This window comes from Primulina eburnea, chromosome 5 (genome assembly GCF_022965805.1).
Source record: "Primulina eburnea isolate SZY01 chromosome 5, ASM2296580v1, whole genome shotgun sequence".
NCBI lineage: Eukaryota > Viridiplantae > Streptophyta > Magnoliopsida > Lamiales > Gesneriaceae > Primulina > Primulina eburnea.
Window position 1 is genome coordinate 21,653,795 of NC_133105.1, and position 26,915 is coordinate 21,680,709.

The following is a 26,915-nucleotide window of genomic DNA, read 5'->3' on the forward strand; positions in this document are numbered from 1 at the left end:
AACAAAGAAATGAAAGCCATGTTTCGCACAATTGAACAATCTGGGCTTCGCTCTTTTACGGGCTGCAGCTTCAAATACTCAGACACACTACTCAAGGAATTCTTCGAGTCTGCGCACATGAAGAACGGCGAAATTATTTGCGTCTTCCAAAACAAAAAAATTCTGTTCACACAGAAGATGTTTGCTGAATTTTTCAGTCTAACAGCGGAAGGAGTAACTGATTTCTCTACACTACCTAATGGATATATTGATATCTGGCGTAGTGCCTTCTTAGACACCGACTCTCCAATCTCTCATCCAACCTGTCAAAAACGAGACTTAAAGATCGCATTCAGATTGCTGGAAGATATTGTTGCCAAAGGATTGCTTGCCAAAGCTGGTTCTTATGATAAAATCACTTTGGAGAAATTTCTGTTTATGGGCCACTATCTCATCCAACCTGAAAGTTAACTGGTCTGACGTTCTCTTCAGTATATTGGTGGCCATGATCAATAAAGAAAATCAATCCCAAGGCTTTGCGGTTCCCATCTGCCATATGCTACTTGATGCTGGGGTTCAACCGGTTCACATGATTGAAGTTGGCAAAACTAAGCTCTTCACCTGTGTATCGGTTGAAAAATTTATCAAAAAGAATCGATCTGCCGAGGAGATAGTCTCATTCAAAACTAAAATCGGAGAAGAGTTTGTCAAACAAAAGAAATCATTCACAACCGCTTCGACTGCCAAGGAAACAAAGAGGAAGCTGGTTCTGAAAACAAGCTCTGATGATGAATCCAAAGATAATGTTCCAGTTGCCCAAGTCTTTAGAAAGAAGAGAACTGGAAAACCAGCAAAGATCAAACTGGTCAAGCATCTTTCTGTCCCTCTGATCCCTTCTCCAAACCCTGCAATCTCTGTTACTATAAGGGATTAAAATTAGAGAGACAGCAATTGAGTCCTTTTATTCTGGACTTCCCATCATTCTCTCCTCAGATATAGGAAAACAGGTGATGATTGAGAACCCATCTTGAAACAACGCACTTCGTACGGCCATCGTACTCGCAAGCGAACGCGTGAATGAGGCTGTTCAGAAAAAGATCAAATTGTGTGTAATGCCCGAGATTTATTTCATGTTAATTTGCGATTATTGATTTATGATTTGATATGATTATGAAGGATCATTCCGAGACACGAATTGAGGTAACATGTAAGATTCAATGTGCGAGGACAGTACCCCTCGCGCATATGCACGGCACTGATGCGCGAAGCAGGCAGAGGACCTCGCACATATGCGCGAAGGAGGTGCGTACATATGCTCGAGCTGTGCAGGAACTGTAAGGGCTTGAGATTTATTAGTCTTCATTGATGTGAGACTCGGAATATATGAGTATGCATGATATAAAAAGAGAAGCACTAAGTGATTATAGATGAATCGGGTCGGACCGTTAGAGACGAGGAAAGAGATAAAAAACGAGTGTGCGAGATGAACTCTCGCGCATATCCGCTACTTTTCCCGGCGCATATGCGCGAAAAGTACAGAGGGGTTGGTGCACATGCGCGAACAGATCCGCGCACATGCGCGAAGGGTCCAGAGGGCTTCGCGCATATGCGCGAAGTGTTGATGCCAAGACATTATGTCTCGCGCATATGCTCGAGAAGTCCAGCAAGCACATTAAGTTGACACATGGCTTGGACCTATATAATGTACAAAATCTTCATTCTTCATGCATCAGAGACCACCGAGAGAAGGGAAAATGCAGAAGAAACTCCTCACTCTATTTAATCTTAGCTAGAACCACTCTAATTTTGCACTAGAAAAATTAGAGCATTTTTCTTTGAGAAGTGTATTGTTTCTTCAACAATTGAAGAACAAAAATTGGAGGAGAATAATGAATAGTATTTTCGACACTATTCATCCCTTGGAGAGAGGGAGAGACATTTTCGAAAAAGTTGAGTCTAGAATGAGGAAGGATGACTAGTCTTGGTTGTGGGAAAAGCTAAAACACTTTTTAGCATCCCAAGCCTAGAACCTTGAAAAAGTTGTCTCCCAACATTTCATCTCCCCATGCACATTCTATATGGGCTTGTAACATTTACAAGGCCCATGGACTTTTATTTAAATGTCTCAAACATATTTCAGCCCATTTAAAGTTTACTTGATTTTACTCAAGTCCACTAGTTTAATAATTATTTTTAATTGGGCTCTACTAGACCCAATGTTATTTAATTAATCCAACACTTGAATTAATTTAATTACTTGGACTCTACTAGGCCCACTAGTGTTTAATTAATTCAACACTTGAATTAATTTAATTTAGTCCATAATAATGTTTATGAAAATCACAATTTTCAAATACATTATTTATTTGGCCAACTTTTAATTTAAGAACACATTCATAAATTAAAAGTTACATTTCTCTCATAGAAGTCATACTTCTATTTTTCTTTACACTTATAAACTCATTTATAAGTCGTTCAACACATTGAACTAGTTTCTCCTTTATAGAAGTCATACTTCTAATTTTCCTTACGCTTATAAACTCCTTTATAAGCCGTTCAACACATTGAACTATTTTTACTTCTCAACGGGTTCTAGAAAGCCAGCACTTGTGTGGCTCTCAATGGTTCATTGATACAACTAGCCGTGGGTTCACATCTCCATGTGATTCGGACTAAACATGTCCTTATATGAGCATACCCCAATTGCTCCATTCTTACTTATCAACCCTTTGATAACAAGAACGTCAGAACTCAAGTCTGATAGTACCCAACCAACCATGTTAAACGCCTAGCAACATCGCTTACATGATTCCCTAGGTATCAAATGATAGTGCCTGCAAGAACCATTCAATTATGGTTAGCGTACAGTACGGTCCCTTCAACTCATATATCCCGACCGATTCGACAACCATTGGTTTATCGAGAGTTGTCAATGAATCGATACTATGTGTCATGTCGTAGTTGCATCAATGGTGTAATCTATGAAACCCCTTTCATAATTACCACCATACTCTGGCCAGAGATTTCAACCTACATACACATGATAACACATAGGATATCCATACCCGAAGGTAAGCGGTGAATCCCCGACTACAATACATCGACTCCTATGTGTTTCGACAGAACACCCAACCTTGCCACCTGATGACCCCATGAGAGTCGGCAAACAAGTCAAAGTGTAATTCTAGCACATAGAGTCTCAATGTTGTCCCGGGTCATAAGGACTAATGGTGTACAACCATAAACTAGGACGTTTCCACTAGATAAGTGAGAACCACTTGGAAAGTCCTTTTATGGAGGGTTGTTCAGTGCACTCAACAAGGAGCACCTATCTGCATGTTCGGACATCACAATGTCCCCTACCAATGAAACATGGTACTCACATCGCAGATACTAGTCTCGAACTCGAGCGGCCTATATCCTTCTTAGTGGCGGCTGAATCGACTAGGAACCGTTTAGAATATACAGTATTCCAAATATGAGTTTCATGATACTCATCATATGAGCATCTCATATTCTTTCTACTATTTGTATATTCAAGGGCTTTATTTATGCAACTAGCATGGGTATACAGATAAAGATGTGCCAAAATAATAATTTCAAATATTACTAAAATAAATATTGCTTATACATAGAGTTTCATTGTGAACACTCGGCCAACACTTGGCTCGACGGGCACCTACTCGAACAATCTCCCACTTGCACTAGAGCCAACTACCCATATGCTTTAAACCCATTGATTCACGATGCTTGTCGAATAATGGTCCAGGTAAAGCTTAGCTAGTGGATCAACAACATTATCTGCGGAGCCGACTATGTCAAAAGACACTTCTCTACTTTCCACAATCTCTCCGAGGATGTGGTACTTTCTCAATACATGTTTGGACTTCTGATGAGACCTGGGCTCCTTTGCTTGAGCTAAAGCTCCCGTGTTGTCAAACAACACCGGGACAGGAGCAACTCAATTAGGAATGACGTCCAACTCTTTGACAAAATTCCTTATCCAAACAGCCTCCCTTGCTGCATCTGATGCAGCAATGTATTCGGCCTCTGTGCTGGAATCCGCAGTATTGTCTTGCTTGGAACTCTTCCAAGAGACAGCAGCACCATTGAGCATGAATACAAAACTAGAGGTAGACTTCGAGTCATCGATATCGCTTTGGAAGCTAGAGTCGGTATAGCCTTCCAATTTCAGTTCTCCACCCCATAGACCAAGAACAATTTATTGGTCCTTCTCAACTACTTGAGGATGTCTTTCACAGCTTTCCAGTGTGGAAGACCAGGGTTCGATTGATATCTACTCACTACACTTAGTGCAAAAGCCACGTCAGGACGTGTAGATATCATCTCATACATGATGCTACCAATCGCAGATGCATAAGGAATGCTTTGTCATCGCCGCTATCTCTGCATCGGTCTTGAAAGACAGACTTGGATAGGGACACGCCATGACACATTGGTAGATGTCCTCTCTTGGACTTATCCATCGAGAACCGCTTCACGATGGTATCAATGTATGTGGACTGGGTGAGACCAAGCAATCTTTTCGATCTATCTCTAATAGATCTGTATCCCAATACAAAAGATGCTTCACCCAAGTCCTGCATCGAGAACTTACTCGCTAACCATATCTTAGTTGATTTCAACATTCCTACATCATTCCCAATGAGTAGAATGTCATCAACATAAAGCACCAGGAATGTCACAACACTCCCACTGACCTTCTTATACACACAGGGTTCCTCAGGATTCTTAGTAAATCAAACTCTTTGATTGTACTATATAATCTAAGGTTCCAACTCCCAGATGCCTTCTTTATACCATAAATAGATCTCTGAAGTTTGCATACCATATGCTCACTTCCGACAGATGTAAACCCTTCAGGTTGAGACATGTAAATCACTTTCTTAATATCCCCATTAAGAAAGGATGTCTTGACATCCATCTGCCATATCTCATAGTCATACTATGCAGCTATGGCTAGCAATATCCTTATAGACTTGAACATTGCAACTGATGAAAAAAGGTTTCCTCAAAGTCAACTCCTTGTCTTTGAGTATATCCGTTTGCCACCAATCGCGCCTTGAAGGTCAATACCTTCCCATCCGCCCCAAGTCCCTATGGGAACCGTTCCCTCAGGTGGATCTATAAGATCCCACACTTGGTTCGAATGCATGGAATTCATCTCAGATTCCACAGATTCAAGCCATTTGGATGAATCGGCATCAGATAACGCTTCCTTGAATGTCCTTGGATCACATCCATGGTTAGTGTGGGGACCCGGGCTCTAATTCTTGATCTTGGGATTAATTGGATCTATGTTATAAAAAGTGGGTCAAATTTTTGCTTTTTACATTAAATCAACTGTAACTAAACAAACATAAGTTCTTAATTTAATTTACAATGTGAAACATAAAATACATGTCTTGGTCTATATACAACTAGTGTTCACTATCATCTAAACTCAAATTATAGTACAAGTCTAACAAAAGAACCACTAGTCCTCTGCTGCGCCCGAGATCACCACGCTATCACGATCATCGTTGTCTCGACCCAGATCCTGCCCCACCTGTTGTTAGGCACACATACAGACATAACAACAGCCGGAAAACCGGTGAGAACAAATCCCAGTATAAACATGTATACATGCATTAAAACAGTCTAAACACATGAAACATGCTAATATGAATATCATTCATATATAATTATGCAATGCGAATCTAATCATGTCTAAACTCGACTCGACTAGAACTCTAGGGATCTCGGTGTGAATAAGACGATCTATCACCTACCCACCCAATCGGGGTGACGGTATGTCTTATTCCTAGACTTCGGCCTGATCTGTATCCGCGTCTACAATAGGGGCGGTGATCTTCCCCTAAGCTGTGATATCGCCGAACGTCTAGAAGTCTGGATGATCTCTCAGACTTTCCTATCTTAATGCATGAATACAAAATCTGTAAACAAGCATGATCATCTTAATGCAATGCAACATGATCTGTAAACAAAGCATAGCAAGATTTGCATACAAGTTCTAGAAACAATTCTATAACAATCATAATCATATCAAGATATAGATAATAAAACAAGTATGTGATTTTGGTTGGGAAACTCAAATGTGATCTCCTTTGAGTCGTGATTCCCCAAATAAAACATGTACTATACCTTCTTGTCGCTCGTAGGGAATGAAGTCTCGTATTCTCGATATTGAATCTGTCAAACCAAATCTGAAATGACATAAATACAATGCACCATATCAACTTTTAACTCAAACGAATACACCTATTGATCAATATTCAATCCCGGTATAAATCAATGGCGTAACGGCGGATTTTCGACACACCGATCACTCCAACTCTCGCATATATTCACAATCCATAGTCTCAACTCATAATCATCATCATAAGCACATGAGAGTATTCAAAATCTGCATACTTAATTCTAAATATGCTGGAAGAATAGTAACGATATCGTATGACATCCGATAATCGATCCGTTTACGGTTCTACAACATCTACCATCTCAAGAACATAGTATGAAGTTCAATTCATCATTTTCCCATCACATAAATATCAAAACATGCTGGAATTGAATGAAACTTACATTACTTTGTAGCTAATAATGAGAGGAGCTCAAAACCGCAATCGGATTAAAGTTTGGATGTATAAATCTTACAAAATCACAATTTTAAGTGAAGGAGAAACTTTGGGAGCTTTTTCTGAATCCTTCCCCTTTCTCTCGGTGGTTGCTACTGAAATGAGGAGAAAAGAGGACACCTCTATTTATACCTAGCATGTCTAAGTATACATGGCATGTTCTTTGAAGTACACGTCTCGTGCATATGCGCGACATCACCCGCGCATATGCGCGAGACCTACTGGTCTCGGCAATGCAGAATTTAACACTTCGCGCATATGCGCCACTTTTCTCGCGCATATGCGCCATTGTCACTGGAGGTGTCGTGCATATGCGCCGCTTCTTTCCGCGCATATGCGCCAATGCTACTGTAGATGTCGCGCATATGCACCACTTCTTTCCGCGCATATGCGCCAACTGTTCTGTCCAAATTTTAAGATTTTCTCCTTTTTTTCCATGTATTTCTTATTCTCATCTTACTTAACACTCCTCATTATATATATATGCATACTCATATATTCCGAGTATTATGTCAATGAGAACTATTAATCTCGAGCCTTACATTTCTCCCCCTCTAATAAATGATTTCGCCCTCGAAATCGCAGGCAAATTATCGAACATACATGACAAGTAATATAATAAATACTGAAAATTTACTTACATCATGTAAATAATTCAGGATGTTTCTGTTGCATATCCGCTTCTGTTTCCCAAGTCGCTTCTTCTATGCCATGACGACTCCATTGGACTTTCACTAGCGGAATAGTCTTCGTCCTGAGCTTCTTTTCTTTCCGATCAAGAATTTGTATAGGTTGCTCGACATAGCTCAAGGTCTGATCAAGTTCAGCTTCTTCAAGTTGAATGACATGAGAAGCATCTGGCATATATCTTCGCAACATTGATACATGGAACACGTCATGTATTCCGGATAGAGAAGGAGGAAGAGCAAGTCTATAAGCTCGATCGCCAATCTTCTCAAGAATTTCGTAAGGACCAATGTATCGAGGAGATAATTTTCCGCGTTTGCCAAATCTTACAACGCCTCTGAAAGGAGAAATCTTTAAGAATACTCTATCTCCTGCCTCAAATACAAACGGTCTACGTCGGATATTGGCGTACTTTGCTTGTCTATCCTGTGCTGTCTTCACTCTTTTCTGAATAACTTTCACCTTCTCAGTCATGTCACGAATCATGTCTGGCCCCAGTTCTGGTACTTCTGAGATATCATACCAATATAGCGGAGATCTGCACTTCTTGTCATACAAAGCTTCAAACGGTGCCATCTCGATACTCGTCTGGTAGCTATTATTGTAAGAAAATTCGCAAAGAGGTAGGGAATCTTGCCAACTAATGCCAAAATCTAGCACAACGGCTCTCAACATATCCTCTAGTGTCTGGATAGTCCTTTCTGACTGTACGTCTGTCTGAGGGTGATAAGCAGTACTCAGGTGTAATGTCGTACCCAAAGCCTGCAGTAAGCTGTGCCAAAAGTGAGAAGTGAATCGTGGATCACGATCTGATACGATAGACTTCGGCACTCCATGCAATCTGACTACCTCTCGAATATATATCTCCGCCATCTGATCTTGTCTATATGTCATTCTGTACGGATTGAAACAAGCAGATTTGGTCAGTCGATCAATGACGACACAAATCGCATCACAGTCTCTAGATGATCGAGGTAACTTCGTCACAAAATCCATGGAAATGTGGTCCCATTTCCATTCTGGAATAGATAAACTCTGAAGTAAACCTCCTGGCTTCTTTATACCTAGCATGTCTAAGTACAAAAATCAAATATTTATACCTAGCATGTCTAAGTACACATGGCTTGTTGTAGAACTAAATTATTAATACCTAGATAGTCGGAGTGGCTTACTATCTGTATCAAATTTTAACCCAGACAAGCAGCATTTCTCAACTAAATTATTAACACCTATCGTCGATAAGGACAAGGCACCTACCTTTCGACTTAAGGCATCTGCTGCTGCATTCGACTTTCCTGGATAATATTTGATTTCACAATCAAAATCTTTTAGTAGATCAAGCCATCTACGCTGCCTCATGTTCAGTTCTGACTGAGAAAATAGATACTTCAGGCTTTTGTGATCGGAGTAAATCTCAAATTTTTCGCCGTAGAGATAATGACGCCAGATCTTTAATGCAAATACGATAGCCGCCAATTCCAGATCATGAATGGGGTATCGTACTTCATGTGGCTTCAGTTGTCTCGAGGCGTATGCGATCACATGACCTCGCTGCATAAGTACACATCCCAAAGCTCTGTGAGAGGCATCACAATAGACAACGAAATCACCCGTACCTGAAGGTATCGTCAACACTGGAGCACTAGTCAGCCTTTTCTTCAGTTATAAGAAGCTAGACTCACACTCCTCTGACCAAACGAAGGGCATATTCTTCTGTGTCAATTGTGTGATTGACTTTGCAATACTGGAGAAATCTTGAATAAATCTTCGGTAGTATCCTGCCAGACCCATGAAACTGCGTATTTCTGGTACCGAAGCCGGTCTTGGCCAATTGATCACAGCTTCTACTTTACTCGGATCAACAGAAATACCATCTCCAGAAATGATATGCCCCAAGAATACAACTCGATTCAGCCAAAACTCACACTTTGACAATTTCGCATACAGTTGCTCGTTTCTCAACGTTTGCAAGACAATTCTGAGATGCTCTGCATGCTCATTTCTGTTCTTCGAATACACCAAAATATCATCAATGAAGACAATCACAAATTCATCCAAATATCTCTGAAACACTTGGTTCATCAAGCCCATAAATACCGCAGGAGCATTTGTTAAACCTAAAAGGCATGACAATAAATTCGTAATGTCCATACCTGGTTCGAAATGTTGTCTTCGGTATATCTACATCTCGAGCTCTGAGCTGATGATATCCGGATCGCAAATCAATCTTAGAATAAACAGAAGATCCCTGTAATTGATCAAAGAGATCGTCAATTCTAGGCAAAGGATATTTGTTCTTGATCGTTGCCTTATTCAATTGCCGGTAGTCTATACACAATCGCATCGAACCGTCTTTCTTTCGTACAAACAGCACCGGAGCGCCCCAAGGAGATACACTAGGTCTGATATATCCCTTGGCCAGAAGATCTTCTAACTGTACTTTCAATTCTTTTAGTTCGATGGGTGCCATCCTATACGGAGCTCTCGAAATAGGGACGGTACCTGGTACAAGATCAATACTAAAATCTACCTCTCGCACCGGAGGTAATCTTGGGATCTCATCTGGAGAAATATCTGCAAATTCCCGTACTACTGGCAGATCCGCCAATGCCGGGCTCGACTTCGGCATATCTACAGCATAAATAAAGAAACCATCTGCTCCTTTTTGTAACAATCTGTTCATAGTAAGAGCCGAAATCAAGGGTAATCCGAGATCTGGAACCCTTCCCGTAGAATTTCACTCGTCTGTCATCTCGGGTCTGAATCCTGACAATCTTATGGAAACAATCTACAGTGGCTCTGTACTTCGTTAGCATGTCAATACCGACTATACAATCAAAATCAGCTAGACCCAACACTATACAATTTAGGTCAATCTCATGCCCCTCAAACTCTAGAATGCAATGTCTAACTGTAGTTACAGATATCAATCCACTTCCAACGGAGAATTAATAGACACAACATCTAGCAAAGACTCAACAGGCAAGGAATGCAATAATGCAAATCGTTCTGAGATGAATGTATGCGATGCACCTGTATCTATCAAGATATAAGCAGGATAACCATAAAGAGAGCAGTTACCTGCTATAACATCATCTGGTGCATCTTGTGCTTGCTCTTCTGTCAATGCAAACACTTGAGCCTGTTGCCTCGGAGGTTGACTCACTGTCTGACTACCTCGAGCTCTGGGTTGAGTCTGTATCTGCGGTGGCTGAAAGGAGTGAACAGATGAAGCTTGCCTCTCAGGCTGAGCTACGGATGCAGATGACCCTGCACCTTGAAATCTCTGTGAGCTTCTCTGGGAACACACTTTGGCGAAGTGCCCCTGTTGTCTACATATGTTACATCTCCCTGTCACTCCCTGGCACTGTTCAGTCGCATGTCTACCCCCACAAGAACTGCAGTAGACACCTGTATACCTGGTACTCTGATCAAAACTACTCTGTCTGGATCCACTGGAGCTTGACGAACTGCTCCCTAGGTCTTTTGAACTGCTTCCCTTTTGCTTTCAACTGATCATTTCGCCCGCTGCTACTACCGCCACTATCAAATCTAAGAGGAGGTTGTGCTGGAGGTAGTGGTGGTCTCGGACTCGGAGCAACATACGGAGCACTCCGTTGCCTAAGCAATCCTGCTTCTGCTCCTTTGGCACGGTTCAATGCCTCAGCGAAATTGTTGGGTCTTCCAGTATTTACCAACGTAAAGATATCGGGATTTAAGCCATTTATGAACTGATCTGCCACGGCTTCATCACTACCTGAAACATGAGGTGCAAAACGAAGCAAGGAAGAAAATTTAGCGACGTACTCTTCGATGTTCAGTTGCCCTTGCCTCAAATTTGCAAATTCAGCGCCTTTATCTTTACGGTAGGATATAGGAAAGAATCGCAGATAGAACTCTGTCTTGAACGTTTTCCATGTAATCTCCGTGCCACGCTGTTCCAATGCTCTTTTTATGTTCAACCACCAATTCTTAGCCACATCTTGCAGTTGATGGCCAATGAGTTTCACTCTTTTCTCATCATTGTATTCTAAAGATTCGAACAACATCTCGATATCCTCCAACCAGCTTTCACATTCGATGGCGTTTTCTGTACCCCTTAAGGTAGGTGGTCTGAAGGACTGAAATTGTTTTAACAGAGTCTCCATGGGTGTAGCAGTAATGTCCATCGGATCCCCGGATGTGCTACCCTGTTCTGGTGCTGTGGGTCGTAGAGGCACTGCTGCTCTTCTAGGAGGCATGTATCTGCTATTCAACAAATTAGTATACAAGCTATACAAACTGTCTCAGCCCTCCTCTGATCATTTACCTCTGATCCAGAATCGGTTCTGAATTCAGTTTATTACACGCTGTAATCAATCAGATAACAAACAACATGTAATAAAGAAAGCAATAAACATGCTAGCACATCATAAGCAAGGAAGAAGACTCGATCTACCCCGCTCATTCTATCTTATCTCAATCTAAAGGATCTATCGCTCTGATACCACCTGTTGTGGGGACCCGGGCTCTAATTCTTGTTCCTGGGATTAATTGGATCTATGTTATAAAAAGTGGGTCAAATTTTTGCTTTTTACATTAAATCAACTGTAACTAAACAAACATAAGTTCTTAATTTAATTAACAATATGAAACATAAAATACATGTCTTGGTCTATATACAACTAGTGTTCACTATCATCTAAACTCAAATGATAGTACAAGTCTAACAAAAGAACCACTAGTCCTCTGCTGCGCCCGAGATCACCACGCTATCACGATCATCTTTGTCTCGACCCAGATCCTGCCCCACCTGTTGTTAGGCACACATACAGACATAACAACAGCCGGAAAATCGGTGAGAACAAATCCCAGTATAAACATGTATACATGCATTAAAACAGTCTAAACACATGAAACATGCTAATATGAATATCATTCATATATAATTATGCAATGCGAATCTAATCATGTCTAAACTCGACTTGACTAGAACTCTAGGGATCCCGGTGTGAATAAGACGATCTATCACCTACCCTCCCAATCGGGGTGACGGTATGTCTTATTCCTTGACTTCGGCCTGATCTGTATCCGCGTCTACAATAGGGGCGGTGATCTTCCCTTAAGCTGTGATATCGCCGAACGTCTAGAAGTCTGGATGATCTCTCAGACTTTCCTATCTTAATGCATGAATACAAAATCTGTAAACAAGCATGATCATCTTAATGCAATGCAACATGATCTGTAAACAAAGCATAGCAAGATTTGCATACAAGTTCTAGAAACAATTCTATAACAATCATAATCATATCAAGATATAGATAATAAAACAAGTATGTGATTTTCGTTGGGAAACTCAAATGTGATCTCCTTTGAGTCGTGATTCCCCAAACAAAACATGTATTATACCTTCTTGTCGCTCGTTGGGAATGAAGTCTCGTATTCTCGATATTGAATCTGTCAAACCAAATCTGAAATGACATAAATACAATGCACCATATCAACTTCTAACTCAAACGAATACACCTATTGATCAATATTCAATCTCGGTATAAATCAACGGCGTAACGGCGGATTTTCGACACACCGATCACTCCAACTCTCGCATATATTCACAATCCATAGTCTCAACTCATAATCATCATCATAAGCACATGAGAGTATTCAAAAGCTGCATACTTAATTCTAAATATGCTGGAAGAATAGTAACGATATCGTATGACATCCGATAATCGATCCGTTTACGGTTCTACAACATCTACCATCTCAAGAACATAGTATGAAGTTCAATTCATCATTTTCCCATCACATAAATATCAAAACATGCTGGAATTGAATGAAACTTACATTACTTTGTAGCTAATAATGAGAGGAGCTCAAAACCGCAATCGGATTAAAGTTTGGATGTATAAATCTTATAAAATTACAATTTTAAGTGAAGGAGAAACTTTGGGAGCTTTTTCTGAATCCTTCCCCTTTCTCTCGGTGGTTGCTACTGAAATGAGGAGAAAAGAGGACACCTCTATTTATACCTAGCATGTCTAAGTACACATGGCTTGTTCTTTGAAGTACACGTCTCGCGCATATGCGCGACATCACCCGCGCATATGCGCGAGACCTACTGGTCTCGGCAATGCATAATTTAACACTTCGCGCATATGCGCCACTTTTCTCGCGCATATGCGCCATTGTCACTGGAGGTGTCGCGCATATGCGCCGCTTCTTTCCGCGCATATGCGCCAATGCTACTGTAGATGTCGCGCATATGCGCCACTTCTTTCCGCGCATATGCGCCAACTGTTCTGTCCAAATTTTAAGATTTTCTCCTTTTTTTCCATGTATTTCTTATTCTCATCTCACTTAACACTCCTCATTATATATATATATGCATACTCATATATTCCGAGTATTATGTCCATGAGAACTATTAATCTCGAGCCTTACAGTTAGGCTCATCATGGCCCTCTTCAAGAAGCTGACCATACCTCATAGGTGGTCTCGAGACTTTCTCGGATCTTTTAGGAGCTTGTATCTCCTCTCTTGGTTCTTCGGGTGTGGGTTCTACAATTGTGGGTGTCTCTCGAACCTCTTCGAGTTCTATTATCTCCCCTTTTCTATCCAATAGAAATTCCTTTTCCAAAAAGGTTGAATTCCTAGAAACAAACACTTTTGTTTCTTGGAGATGATAGAAATGATATCCAACTTAATTCCTCTGATATCCCACAAAGTAACATAAAATGGATCAACTATCCAATTTATCTCCCACTACCTGCTTCACATAAGCAGGGCTCCCCATATTCTAAGATAAGAATATTTGGGAGGCTTACCCATCCATATCTCATATGGTGTTTGCCTTTGAATGGACATTTAGTGGAATATCTTTCAATTTTAAGTTATAGAGATCGTTTTCAAGTTCACCAGTACCAATCAAACATTCATTCATGTAAATGTTGCAAACACCTTTGCAAAATAAACAAGAATATCCATTTTTATCACAATAGAAATGGAAATAATGTTTTCGCCAAAAAGGTACAAACAAAACATCTCTTAAAATTAACTTAAAATCATTGTTCAACAATAAGTAAACATTTCTTAAGGTCTTGGCAGCAACTCTTGCTCCATAGCCATTCTCTAGAAGGTCACACCTTCCTTGAGCTTTCTACTTCTTCCCATCACCTGTAACTCATTACAGATATGTGAGTCACAACCGGTATCTAATACCGAAGAAGTAGAGTTAATTGAAATGTTTACTTCAATATAGAACATACCAGTTTCCAGAACTCTTCTGGGCCAGATATTCCTTGCAATTTCGCCTCCAATGTCCAGGCTTCTTGCAGTGATGTCAAACATCAACAGTCTTGTCAGCCTTAACTGGTGTGGCTGCCTCAACGGGATTCAGAGATTGCCTCATCAAGGGCACGTTCTTCTTGGGACGTTGGAAAGAACTCTTCTTTCCCTTCCCATGTAGATCAATCTTCGTACCAGATGAAGAACCCACATAAAGAACCAACTTCTCTTTCTTGATGGTGGATTCAAACGTAACAAGCATGTTCACCAACTCCTCAAGGGTCGGTTCCATCTTGTTCATGTTGAAGTTCACCACAAAAGGATCAAATGAGCTAGGCAGCGATAAGAGCAACACGTCGGTGGTCAACTCCGAAGGCAAGATCAGATCCATGCCAACGAGATTGTCCACGAGCCCGATCATCTTTAGGCCATGCTCATGGGCCGAGGCCCCATCTCGCATGCGCATAGTGATCAGCTCCTTGACGGTAGCATGTCTAAGAGGCCGTTTTTGCTCACCAAAGAGCTCCTTGAGATGCAAATGAATGTCTGCAGCACTCTTTGCATCCTCAAAATGCCTCTGCAGCTCATTATTCATAGAAGTCAGCATATAACACCTGGCTATCAAGTCATGGTCACACCATTCCTTGTAAGCTTGCAATTCCTCAGGAGTGCAGTCAGTCGGAGCCTCGACAGGGGGCGACTCAGTCAGTGTATATGCTACCCTTTCCGAATTCAAGACGGTTTTTATGTTTCTTAGCCAAGTGAGGTAATTAGGTCCAGTTAATATGTGTTTGTCGAGTATTATGGATATCGGATTGCGAATCGAAGACATTGTCAATTTGTACTGAAAAGTGAAAACAGATAAATGTTGGTGACTATTTTAAAATATTTAGTAAGATATCAAGTATGGACTTTTACTTCATAAATATTTGCTCCCACTGTTTTGACATCTTTCACTACCCTCTAGTGAAAACGGGAAACTCATTTTCTCAGTAGGTACGTAAGGTCCAATTAGCGAATTATGATCCCGAATAATATCAGCCAATCACAATTCCTAAAAGGTAGTTTCCAATTGCATCACAATGCAATCCTCTACGTAAACTTTTGTCTCACGTTTGATTAGGACCCAATATTGACGTCGTTCATCTTTACGTGTCAAGCCTTACCCATCGATGTTGAACCTTAATGGACGGTCGCCATGAGTTCCCTCAATTATCTGAGCCGAAGTCATGAGAGTTCCACGTAGTTCACATCACCATGTCAAATGGATGTCACAGCTTTCCGGTACTAAGGGCCCCCCCCAATAATATGAGCCGAGCCCCGAGTACGGGTAGCGATTCGTCATGCACCCATTTGTCGATGGAAGACATGGAAATTATAAACAAATTTATAATTCCCCTTTTCGGGCTTGATATTAATTTTGAATCTTATTCAAAATGAGGGTTTTTAATTTTGAAAGGTCTCATCATTAATTTTATTTTAAAAGCTCGCCATGTTTGATCGTATGTTTGTCGGATTCATGCAACTTTGTTATTATCATAGTAATAACGCACATACTCATTATTTATAACATATCATGCATATATTATAAACAATAAACAAAACAAGGATGATCAATCGCCCCAATACTAACGGACCGTGTGAGCTAAACACGGGCCTAGGTCCAATCCTAGGGAAATGCACGGGATGCAAATGCAACTATTACATAAGCTTCCAATATTTACATGTCTTCGATCTTCATAATCATCATGGCCACCATCTTCCAATCTTGATCATCCACTATCCTAATATTTACAAATAAATATCCATGGCAAATAGGGACATCTCATGGGGGTGGGAACGGACCATAAACCAAGCCCTCTTTATAAATTGATAATTATTACAATCATTCAACACAAAATATCCTAGCATACACCTAGCAAATTGGGCTTGGGCTTTTGATCATCCTTCATGCATAATATCACATTTCATACACCATCAATTAATTATCACAATAATTAATTGATCCAATATTATATATCTTGATCCAATCACTAACCGCCACGATTATAAACTAAATTAACAAAGTATACAAACACCTTTGTCTACTTTCAAATTAATTTATTTATAACCGAATTTCTTGTAAATCACCATTTACTATAAATAATTAAAGTCCAACTTAAATTATTTATTTCATGAGAAAATATTTGCAACTTTTGTAATTTTAAACTTAAGGGCCTAAAAACTCATTTTTCACCAAAAACATTTTTGGCCCATTTAAAATTCACAAATATGTTAGTCATCCAATGACCCAACAACTCAAGGCCCATGACACTTGGATGATTCAAAACACCTTTTGAAAACCCTAGTCGTCATCGCCGTCGCCGGAGCTCCGTCGCCGGATTCCGGCAACACAAATTTTTTTTTTTTTATTAAATTGAAGGGGCTGTTTCGGGCAGCCCCTCGGGCAGCCCAAGCTGCCCGAAATGGGCAGCAACTTGCTGCACAAAACCCGCCCCAATCCGGCTTTGAATTCGTTGCAAAATTTTGTTCTCATGTGGTTAGAAATCAATCTCAACATAATATCTTGTAGTTGCTACACAAAATCGTAACCATAGCTCGGATACCACTTGAAAGGGGATCGGTTACGGTGACCGGAAGCGCAACGGAAGTTTAAAAAATCAAATTTTTATGTAAATTTTCGGCCACCTCATGATAATGTGTAGCAAATACAATAAACACCAAAAATGACATTCATAGTGTGTTTAGAAAAATTACCTATCAATCACAAGGATTGATGTATGGCTCCAACTAATGTGTAAACACCTTAGCTCTTCAATGGTAGAAAATATCCTCAAGCTTCCTTTGAGCCCGCCTTGCTCAAATATTAAGCCCACCACCAACTAGCTAGAACCACTCTAATTTTGCACTAGAAAAATTAGAGCATTTTTCTTTGAGAAGTGTACTGTTTCTTCAACAATTGAAGAACAAAAATTGGAGGAGAATAATGAATAGTATTTTCGGCACTATTCATCCCTTGGAGAGAGGGAGAGACATTTTCGAAAAAGTTGAGTCTAGAATGAGGGAGGATGACTAGTCTTGGTTGTGGGAAAAGCTAAAACACTTTTTAGCATCCCAAGCCTAGAACCTTGAAAAAGTTGTCTCCCAACCTTTCATCTCCCCATGCACATTCTATATGGGCTTGTAACATTTACAAGGCCCATGGAATTTTATTTAAATATCTCAAACATATTTGAGCCCATTTAAAGTTTACTTGATTTTACTCAAGTCCACTAGTTTAATAATTATTTTTAATTTGGCTCTACTAGACCCAATGTTATTTAATTAATCCAACACTTGAATTAATTTAATTACTTGGACTCTACTAGGCCCACTAGTGTTTAATTAATTCAACACTTGAATTAATTTAATTTAGTCCATAATAATGTTTATGAAAATCACAATTTTCAAATACATTATTTATTTGGCCAACTTTTAATTTAAGAACACATTCATAAATTAAAAGTTACATTTCTCTCATAGAAGTCATACTTCTATTTTTCTTTACACTTATAAACTCATTTATAAGTCGTTCAACACATTGAACTAGTTTCTCCTTTATAGAAGTCATACTTCTAATTTTCCTTACGCTTATAAACTCCTTTATAAGCCGTTCAACACATTGAACTATTTTTACTTCTCAACGAGTTCTAGAAAGCCAGCACTTGTGTGGCCCTCAATGGTTCATTGATACAACTAGCCGTGGGTTCACATCTCCATGTGATTCGGACTAAACATGTCCTTATATGAGCATACCCCAATTGCTCCATTCTTACTTATCAACCCTTTGATAACAAGAACGTCAGAACTCAAGTCTGATAGTACCCAACCAACCATGTTAAACGCCTAGCAACATCGCTTACATGATTTCCTAGGTATCAAATGATAGTGCCTGCAAGAACCATTCAATTATGGTTAGCGTACAGTACGGTCCCTTCAACTCATATATCCCGACCGATTCGACAACCATTGGTTTATCGAGAGTTGTCAATGAATCGATACTATGTGTCATGTCGTAGTTGCATCAATGGTGTAATCTATGAAACCCCTTTCATAATTACCACCATACTCTGGCCAGAGATTTCAACCTACATACACATGATAACACATAGGATATCCATACCCGAAGGTAAGCGGTGAATCCCCGACTACAATGCATCGACTCCTATGTGTTTCGACAGAACACCCAACCTTGCCACCTGATGACCCCATGAGAGTCGGCAAACAAGTCAAAGTGTAATTCTAGCACATAGAGTCTCAATGTTGTCCCGGGTCATAAGGACTAATGGTGTACAACCATAAACTAGGACGTTTCCACTCGATAAGTGAGAACCACTTGGAAAGTCCTTTTATGGAGGGTTGTTCAGTGCACTCTACAAGGAGCACCTATCTGCATGTTCGGACATCACAATGTCCCCTACCAATGAAACATGGTACTCACATCGCAGATACTAGTCTCGAACTCGAGCGGCCTATATCCTTCTTAGTGGCGGCTGAATCGACTAGGAACCGTTTAGAATATACAGTATTCCAAATATGAGTTTCATGATACTCATCATATGAGCATCTCATATTCTTTCTACTATTTGTATATTCAAGGGCTTTATCTATGCAACTAGCATGGGTATACAGATAAAGATGTGCCAAAATAATAATTTCAAATATTACTAAAATAAATATTGCTTATACATAGAGTTTCATTGTGAACACTCGGCCAACACTTGGCTCGACGGGCACCTACTCCAACAATCTCCCACTTGCACTAGAGCCAACTACCCATATGCTTTAAACCCATTGATTAACGATGCTTGTCGAATAATGGTCTAAGTAAAGGCTTAGCTAGTGGATCAACAACATTATCTGCGGAGCCGACTATGTCAAAAGACACTTCTCTACTTTCCACAATCTCTCCGAGGATGTGGTACTTTCTCAATACATGTTTGGACTTCTGATGAGACCTGGGCTCCTTTGCTTGAGCTAAAGCTTCCGTGTTGTCACACAACACCGGGACAGGAGCAACTCAATTAGGAATGACGTCCAACTCTTTGACAAAATTCCTTATCCAAACAGCCTCCCTTGCTGCATCCGATGCAGCAATGTATTCGGCCTCTGTGCTGGAATCCGCAGTATTGTCTTGCTTGGAACTCTTCCAAGAGACAGCAGCACTATTGAGCATGAATACAAAACCAGAGGTAGACTTCGAGTCATCGATATCGCTTTGGAAGCTAGAGTCGGTATAGCCTTCCAATTTCAGTTCTCCACCCCATAGACCAAGAACAATTTATTGGTCCTTCTCAACTACTTGAGGATGTCTTTCACAGCTTTCCAGTGTGGAAGACCAGGGTTCGATTGATATCTACTCACTACACTTAGTGCAAAAGCCACGTCAGGACGTGTAGATATCATCTTATACATGATGCTACCAATCGCAGATGCATAAGGAATGCTTTGTCATCGCCGCTATCTCTGCATCGGTCTTGAAAGACAGACTTGGATAGGGACACGCCATGACACATTGGTAGATGTCCTCTCTTGGACTTATCCATCGAGAACCGCTTCACGATGGTATCAATGTATGTGGACTGGGTGAGACCAAGCAATCTTTTCGATCTATCTCTATAGATCTGTATCCCAATACAAAAGATGCTTCACCCAAGTCCTGCATCGAGAACTTACTCGCTCACCATATCTTAGTTGATTGCAACATTCCTACATCATTCCCAATGAGTAGAATGTCATCAACATAAAGCACCAGGAATGTCACAACACTCCCACTGACCTTTTTATACACACAGGGTTCCTCAGGATTCTTAGTAAATCAAACTCTTTGATTGTACTATATAATCTAAGGTTCCAACTCCCAGATGCCTTCTTTAGACCATAAATAGATCTCTGAAGTTTGCATACCATATGCTCACTTCCGACAGATGTAAACCCTTCAGGTTGAGACATGTAAATCACTTTCTTAATATCCCCATTAAGAAAGGCTGTCTTGACATCCATCTGCCATATCTCATAGTCATACTATGCAGCTATGGCTAGCAATATCCTTATAGACTTGAACATTGCAACTGGTGAAAAAAGGTTTCCTCAAAGTCAACTCAGCTAGCTACAGTGTACATCTCAAATGTTTCCTCACACAAGGGCTTGTGCTCTCAACTAGCTGATATATTCATGCTAAGTGCCCATGCTTTGAATCCACTTCCAAAGCTCTTGTTTGATCTTCAAGATGTTGTATTTATAAGCCCCAACAATGATATATACGTTAGATACAAGAATATGACCGTTGGGAATGTTTCTGTACTGTTTCAGGAAGTGCAACGGTCAAATTCGTCTTGCTGGAAAATTTCCCGACTGGTCAACTCTGGTCAACTCAACTGGTCAATCAGTTCAACTGGTTCAGTTGGACTGGTTCAACTGGTCTGGTTCAGTTCAACTGGTTCATTTCAGCTGGTCTGGTTCAACTGGTCTTCAGCTGATCTGGTTCAGTTCAACTGGTTCAGTTGGTTGGTCAACTGGTCAGCAGCTGGTTCAGTTTCAGCTGGTGTGCTGAAATCAGTCTAGCTGATTTCAGTTTGTGCAGAACCAGTAGCTTCATCGTCATTTATCAGCATCGTAAGCTTCGATTCAGACTTTGACTTATAAGAATGATTTGTAGATCTTTGTCTTATCTTTCCAACGCATACTGAATCGCTTCGTTTCGATAACCGAGCTGACATATATGACCAAAATACCGCAGTTGCTCAAACCCAACTGATTGCTGTTTTCGTGCAGTCAGTTCGTCACTTCAGCGATCAGTTATCCCTTGATAACATTCGATTTTGCCCAACTGACGTGAATATGACTTGTTCCAAATTGAGTTTTCTGATCAGTCTAGTTGGCGGATTGTCGTTTGGATCATCCAGCTGAGAGATATCATCAAAATACAGAAACTTGCCAGAAATTCAGTTTGTGCAGAATTCAGTTTCAGCTTGCTTCTTGTGTTTGCAACTTCACACTTGAGTAAATATGTTAGAAACACAATAACAAGTTTTGTTAACATCAAAATCAAGATTACGAACATGAAATGTTCCAACAATCTCCCCCTTTTTGATGATCACAAAACTTGGATAAACAATCAACTCAACTAACATATTTCTCCCCCTTTTTGTGTGAATCAAAAAGTCATATTTTCAAAAAAAAATTAAACAAAATTTTCTCCCCCTCAATAAATAATCTACTCATTAAAATTATAATGAGTTCTCCCCCTATATTTTTGAAATTTTGAAAAATTTAAAAGAAGAGGGGTAACTAACCAATTTTCTCCATGGCTCATTTTCTGCTGCAGCACATATGCTCTGTTTTCCACGAATAAACTGTATTTTCTCGTGCATAATTAAGCTGCAAATTTTATACCGCTGTAAACCTCTATGAGTCTAGTTTGCAACGCAAAAAGCGGTTCGTCATTTGGACACTCGAGCAAGGAGATATGCCATTTTTCCCACGGTCGCTGCAAGCTGCGCGAAAATTCAGTTTTGCATATATATGTGTAAAAAATCTGAAATTTTGAATTTTAAACATCAAAATCAGTTTCAATGTTCTTTCAAGAACAACCCGCTCTGATACCAATTGATAGAATCGATTATGGGGGTAATCGTTGAGCTAAAATAGCTCGGTTCTTGAAATATTGAACACCGATGAATTAAATCGAGTTTGGTGTTCAAACCAAGCGGAAAATACTCGAAATAATCCTTCGTAGAAACCGAATAAATATTTTGTAAACCATTTAAAATATATGCACGTTGAATGAGTTAAAATATTCAGTTGAAGCATTTTATCAAACACTTGGTGTACAATATTTTGGTATTTGAAGAACACATAAAATGCTTCAACAATGCATCTTTAAAACTATGGAAATCATAAGTAAATGCAATAAATAAATAGACACGAATTTGTTTATGGATGTTCGGAGATTTCAAACACTCCTACGTCACCCCTTCTTCCCCTTGGGAAGGATCCACTAGAGGACTTTGATTTATACAACTCATTGTACAAACCCATTCAGCTAGGACTTACCCACTGCCTAAAACTGAACTCCTAGCACTCAAGATTGTAGGCAGCACCTCACAATCAGCATATTGTTTAATGTCTCATATGCAAAGACTACAAACACAATGTTTTACGTCTTTGTGTAAAGACTCACTCAACTAAACTTTTCAGCTCAAACTCTCTGTATATGTGTGAGTGATTGTGTGTGAGGAATTTATCAGTTACAGTGTACATCTCAAATGTTTCCTCACACAAGGGCTTGTGCTCTCAACTAGCTGATATATTCATGCTAAGTGCCCATGCTTTGAATCCACTTCCAAAGCTCTTGTTTGATCTTCAAGATGTTGTATTTATAAGCCCCAACAATGATATATACGTTAGATACAAGAATATGACCGTTGGGAATGTTTCTGTACTGTTTCAGGAAGTGCAACGGTCAAATTCGTCTTGCTGAAAAATTTCCCGACTGGTCAACTCTGGTCAACTCAACTGGTCAATCAGTGCAACTGGTTCAGTTGGTCTGGTTCAGTTCAACTGGTTCAGTTGGACTGGTTCAACTGGTCTGGCTCAGTTCAACTGGTTCATTTCAGCTGGTCTGGTTCAACTGTTCTTCAGCTGATCTGGTTCAGTTCAACTGGTTCAGTTGGTTGGTCAACTGGTCAGCAGCTGGTTCAGTTTCAGCTGGTGTGCTGAAATCAGTCTAGCTGATTTCAGTTTGTGCAGAACCAGTAGCTTCATCGTCATTTATCAGCATCGCAAGCTTCGATTCAGACTTTGACTTATAAGAATGATTTGTAGATCTTTGTCTTATCTTTCCAACGCCTACTGAATCGCTTCGTTTCGATAACCGAGCTGAGAGATATGACCAAAATACCGCAGCTGCTCAAACCCAACTGATTGATGTTTTCGTGCAGTCAGTTCGTCACTTCAGCGATCCGTTAGCCCTTGATAACATTCGATTTTGCCCAACTGACGTGAAATATGACTTGTTCCAAATTGAGGTTTCTGATCAGTCCAGTTGGCGGATTGTCGTTTGGATCATCCAGCTGAGAGATATCATCAAAATACAGAAGCTTGCCAGAAATTCAGTTTGTGCAGAATTCAGTTTCAGCTTGCTTCTTGTGTTTGCAACTTCACACTTGAGTAAATATGTTAGAAACACAATAACAAGTTTTGTTAACATCAAAATCAAGATTACGAACATGAAATGTTCCAACACATCAGATAACGCTTCCTTGAATGTCCTTGGATCCCATCCATGGTTAGTGTGGGGACCCGGGCTCTAATTCTTGTTCTTGGGATTAATTGGATCTATGTTATAAAAAGTGGGTCAAATTTTTGCTTTTTACATTAAATCAACTGTAACTAAACAAACATAAGTTCTTAATTTAATTTACAATATGAAACATAAAATACATGTCTTGGTCTATATACAACTAGTGTTCACTATCATCTAAACTCAAATGATAGTACAAGTCTAACAAAAGAACCACTAGTCCTCTGCTGCGCCCGAGATCACCACGCTATCACGATCATCGTTGTCTCGACCCAGATCCTGCCCCACCTGTTGTTAGGCACACATACAGACATAACAACAGCCGGAAAACCGGTGAGAACAAATCCCAGTATAAACATGTATACATGCATTAAAACAGTCTAAACACATGAAACATGCTAATATGAATATCATTCATATATAATTATGCAATGCGAATCTAATCATGTCTAAACTCGACTCGACTAGAACTCTAGGGATCCCGGTGTGAATAAGACGATCTATCACCTACCCACCCAATCGGGGTGACGGTATGTCTTATTCCTAGACTTCGGCCTGATCTGTATCCGCGTCTACAATAGGGGCGGTGATCTTCCCCTAAGCTGTGATATCGCTGAACGTCTAGAAGTCTGGATGATCTCTCAGACTTTCCTATCTTAATACATGAATACAAAATCTGTAAACAAGCATGATCATCTTAATGCAATGCAACATGATCTGTAAACAAAGCATAGCAAGATTTGCATACATGTTCTAGAAACAATTCTATAACAATCATAATCATATCAAGAAATAGATAATAAAACAAGTATGTGATTTTGGTTGGGAAACTCAAATGTGATATCCTTTGAGTCGTGATTCCCCAAACGAAACATGTACTATATTTTCTTGTCGCTCGTAGGGAATGAAGTCTCGTATTCTCGATATTGAATCTGTCAAACCAAATCTGAAATGACATAAATACAATGCACCATATCAACTTCTAACTCAAACGAATACACCTATTGATCAATATTCAATCCCGGTATAAATCAACGGCGTAACGGCGGATTTTCGACACACCGATCACTCCAACTCTCGCATATATTCACAATCCATAGTCTCAACTCATAATCATCATCATAAGCACATGAGAGTATTCAAAATCTGCATACTTAATTCTAAATATGCTGGAAGAATAGTAACGATATCGTATGACATCCGATAATCGATCCGTTTACGGTTCTACAACATCTACCATCTCAAGAACATAGTATGAAGTTCAATTCATCATTTTACCATCACATAAATATCAAAACATGCTGGAATTGAATGAAACTTACATTACTTTGTAGCTAATAATGAGAGGAGCTCAAAACCGCAATCGGATTAAAGTTTGGATGTACAAATCTTACAAAATCACAATTTTAAGTGAAGGAGAAACTTTGGGAGCTTTTTCTGAATCCTTCCCCTTTCTCTCGGTGGTTGCTACTGAAATGAGGAGAAAAGAGGACACCTCTATTTATACCTAGCATGTCTAAGTACACATGGCTTGTTCTTTGAAGTACACGTCTCGCGCATATGCGCGACATCACCCGCGCATATGCGCGAGACCTACTGGTCTCGGCAATGCAGAATTTAACACTTCGCGCATATGCGCCACTTTTCTCGCGCATATGCGCCATTGTCACTGGATGTGTCGCGCATATGCGCCGCTTCTTTCCGCGCATATGCGCCAATGCTACTGTAGATGTCGCGCATATGCGCCACTTCTTTCCGCGCATATGCGCCACTTCTAAGAAATGATTTCGCCCTTGAAATCGCAGGCAAATTATCGAACATACATGACAAGTAATATAATAAATACTGAAAATTTACTTACATCATGTAAATAATTCAAGATGTTTTTGTTGCATATCCGCTTCTGTTTCCCAAGTCGCTTCTTCTATGCCATGACGACTCCATTGGACTTTCACTAGCGGAATAGTCTTCGTCCTGAGCTTCTTTTCTTTCCGATCAAGAATTTGTATAGGTTGCTCGACATAGCTCAAGGTCTGATCAAGTTCAGCTTCGTCAAGTTGAATGACATGAGAAGCATCTGGCATATATCTTCGCAACATTGATACATGGAACACGTCATGTATTCCGGATAGAGAAGGAGGAAGAGCAAGTCTATAAGCTCGATCGCCAATCTTCTCAAGAATTTCGTAAGGACCAATGTATCGAGGAGATAATTTTCCGCGTTTGCCAAATCTTACAACGCCTCTGAAAGGAGAAATCTTTAAGAATACTCTATCTCCTGCCTCAAATACTAACGGTCTACGTCGGATATTGGCGTACTTTGCTTGTCTATCTTGTGCTGTCTTCATTCTTTTCTGAATAACTTTCACCTTCTCAGTCATGTCACGAATCATGTCTGGCCCCAGTTCTGGTACTTCTGAGATATCATCCCAATATAGCGGAGATCTGCACTTCTTGCCATACAAAGCTTCAAACGGTGCCATCTCGATACTCGTCTGGTAGCTATTATTGTAAGAAAATTCGCAAAGAGGTAGGGAATCTTGCCAACTAATGCCAAAATCTAGCACAACGGCTCTCAACATATCCTCTAGTGTCTGGATAGTCCGTTCTGACTGTCCGTCTGTCTGAGGGTGATAAGCAGTACTCAGGTGTAATGTCGTACCCAAAGCCTGCTGTAAGCTGTGCCAAAAGTGAGAAGTGAATCGTGGATCACGATCTGATACGATAGACTTCGGCACTCCATGCAATCTGACTACCTCTCGAATATATATCTCCGCCATCTGATCTTGTCTATATGTCATTCTGTACTGATTGAAACAAGCAGATTTGGTCAATCGATCAATGATGACCCAAATCGCATCACAGTCTCTAGATGATCGAGGTAACTTCGTCACAAAATCCATGGAAATGTGGTCCCATTTCCATTCTGGAATAGATAAACTCTGAAGTAAACCTCCTGGCTTCTTTCTTTCAGCTTTTACTTG

General features: G+C 40.1%; 1 pseudogene; it reads right to left on the minus strand.

Moving 5' to 3' along the window:
• Positions 1-957: 957 nt before the first annotated feature.
• LOC140831437 (uncharacterized) overlaps positions 958-26,915 on the minus strand; it is a 42,409-nt pseudogene continuing 16,451 nt past the window's right edge.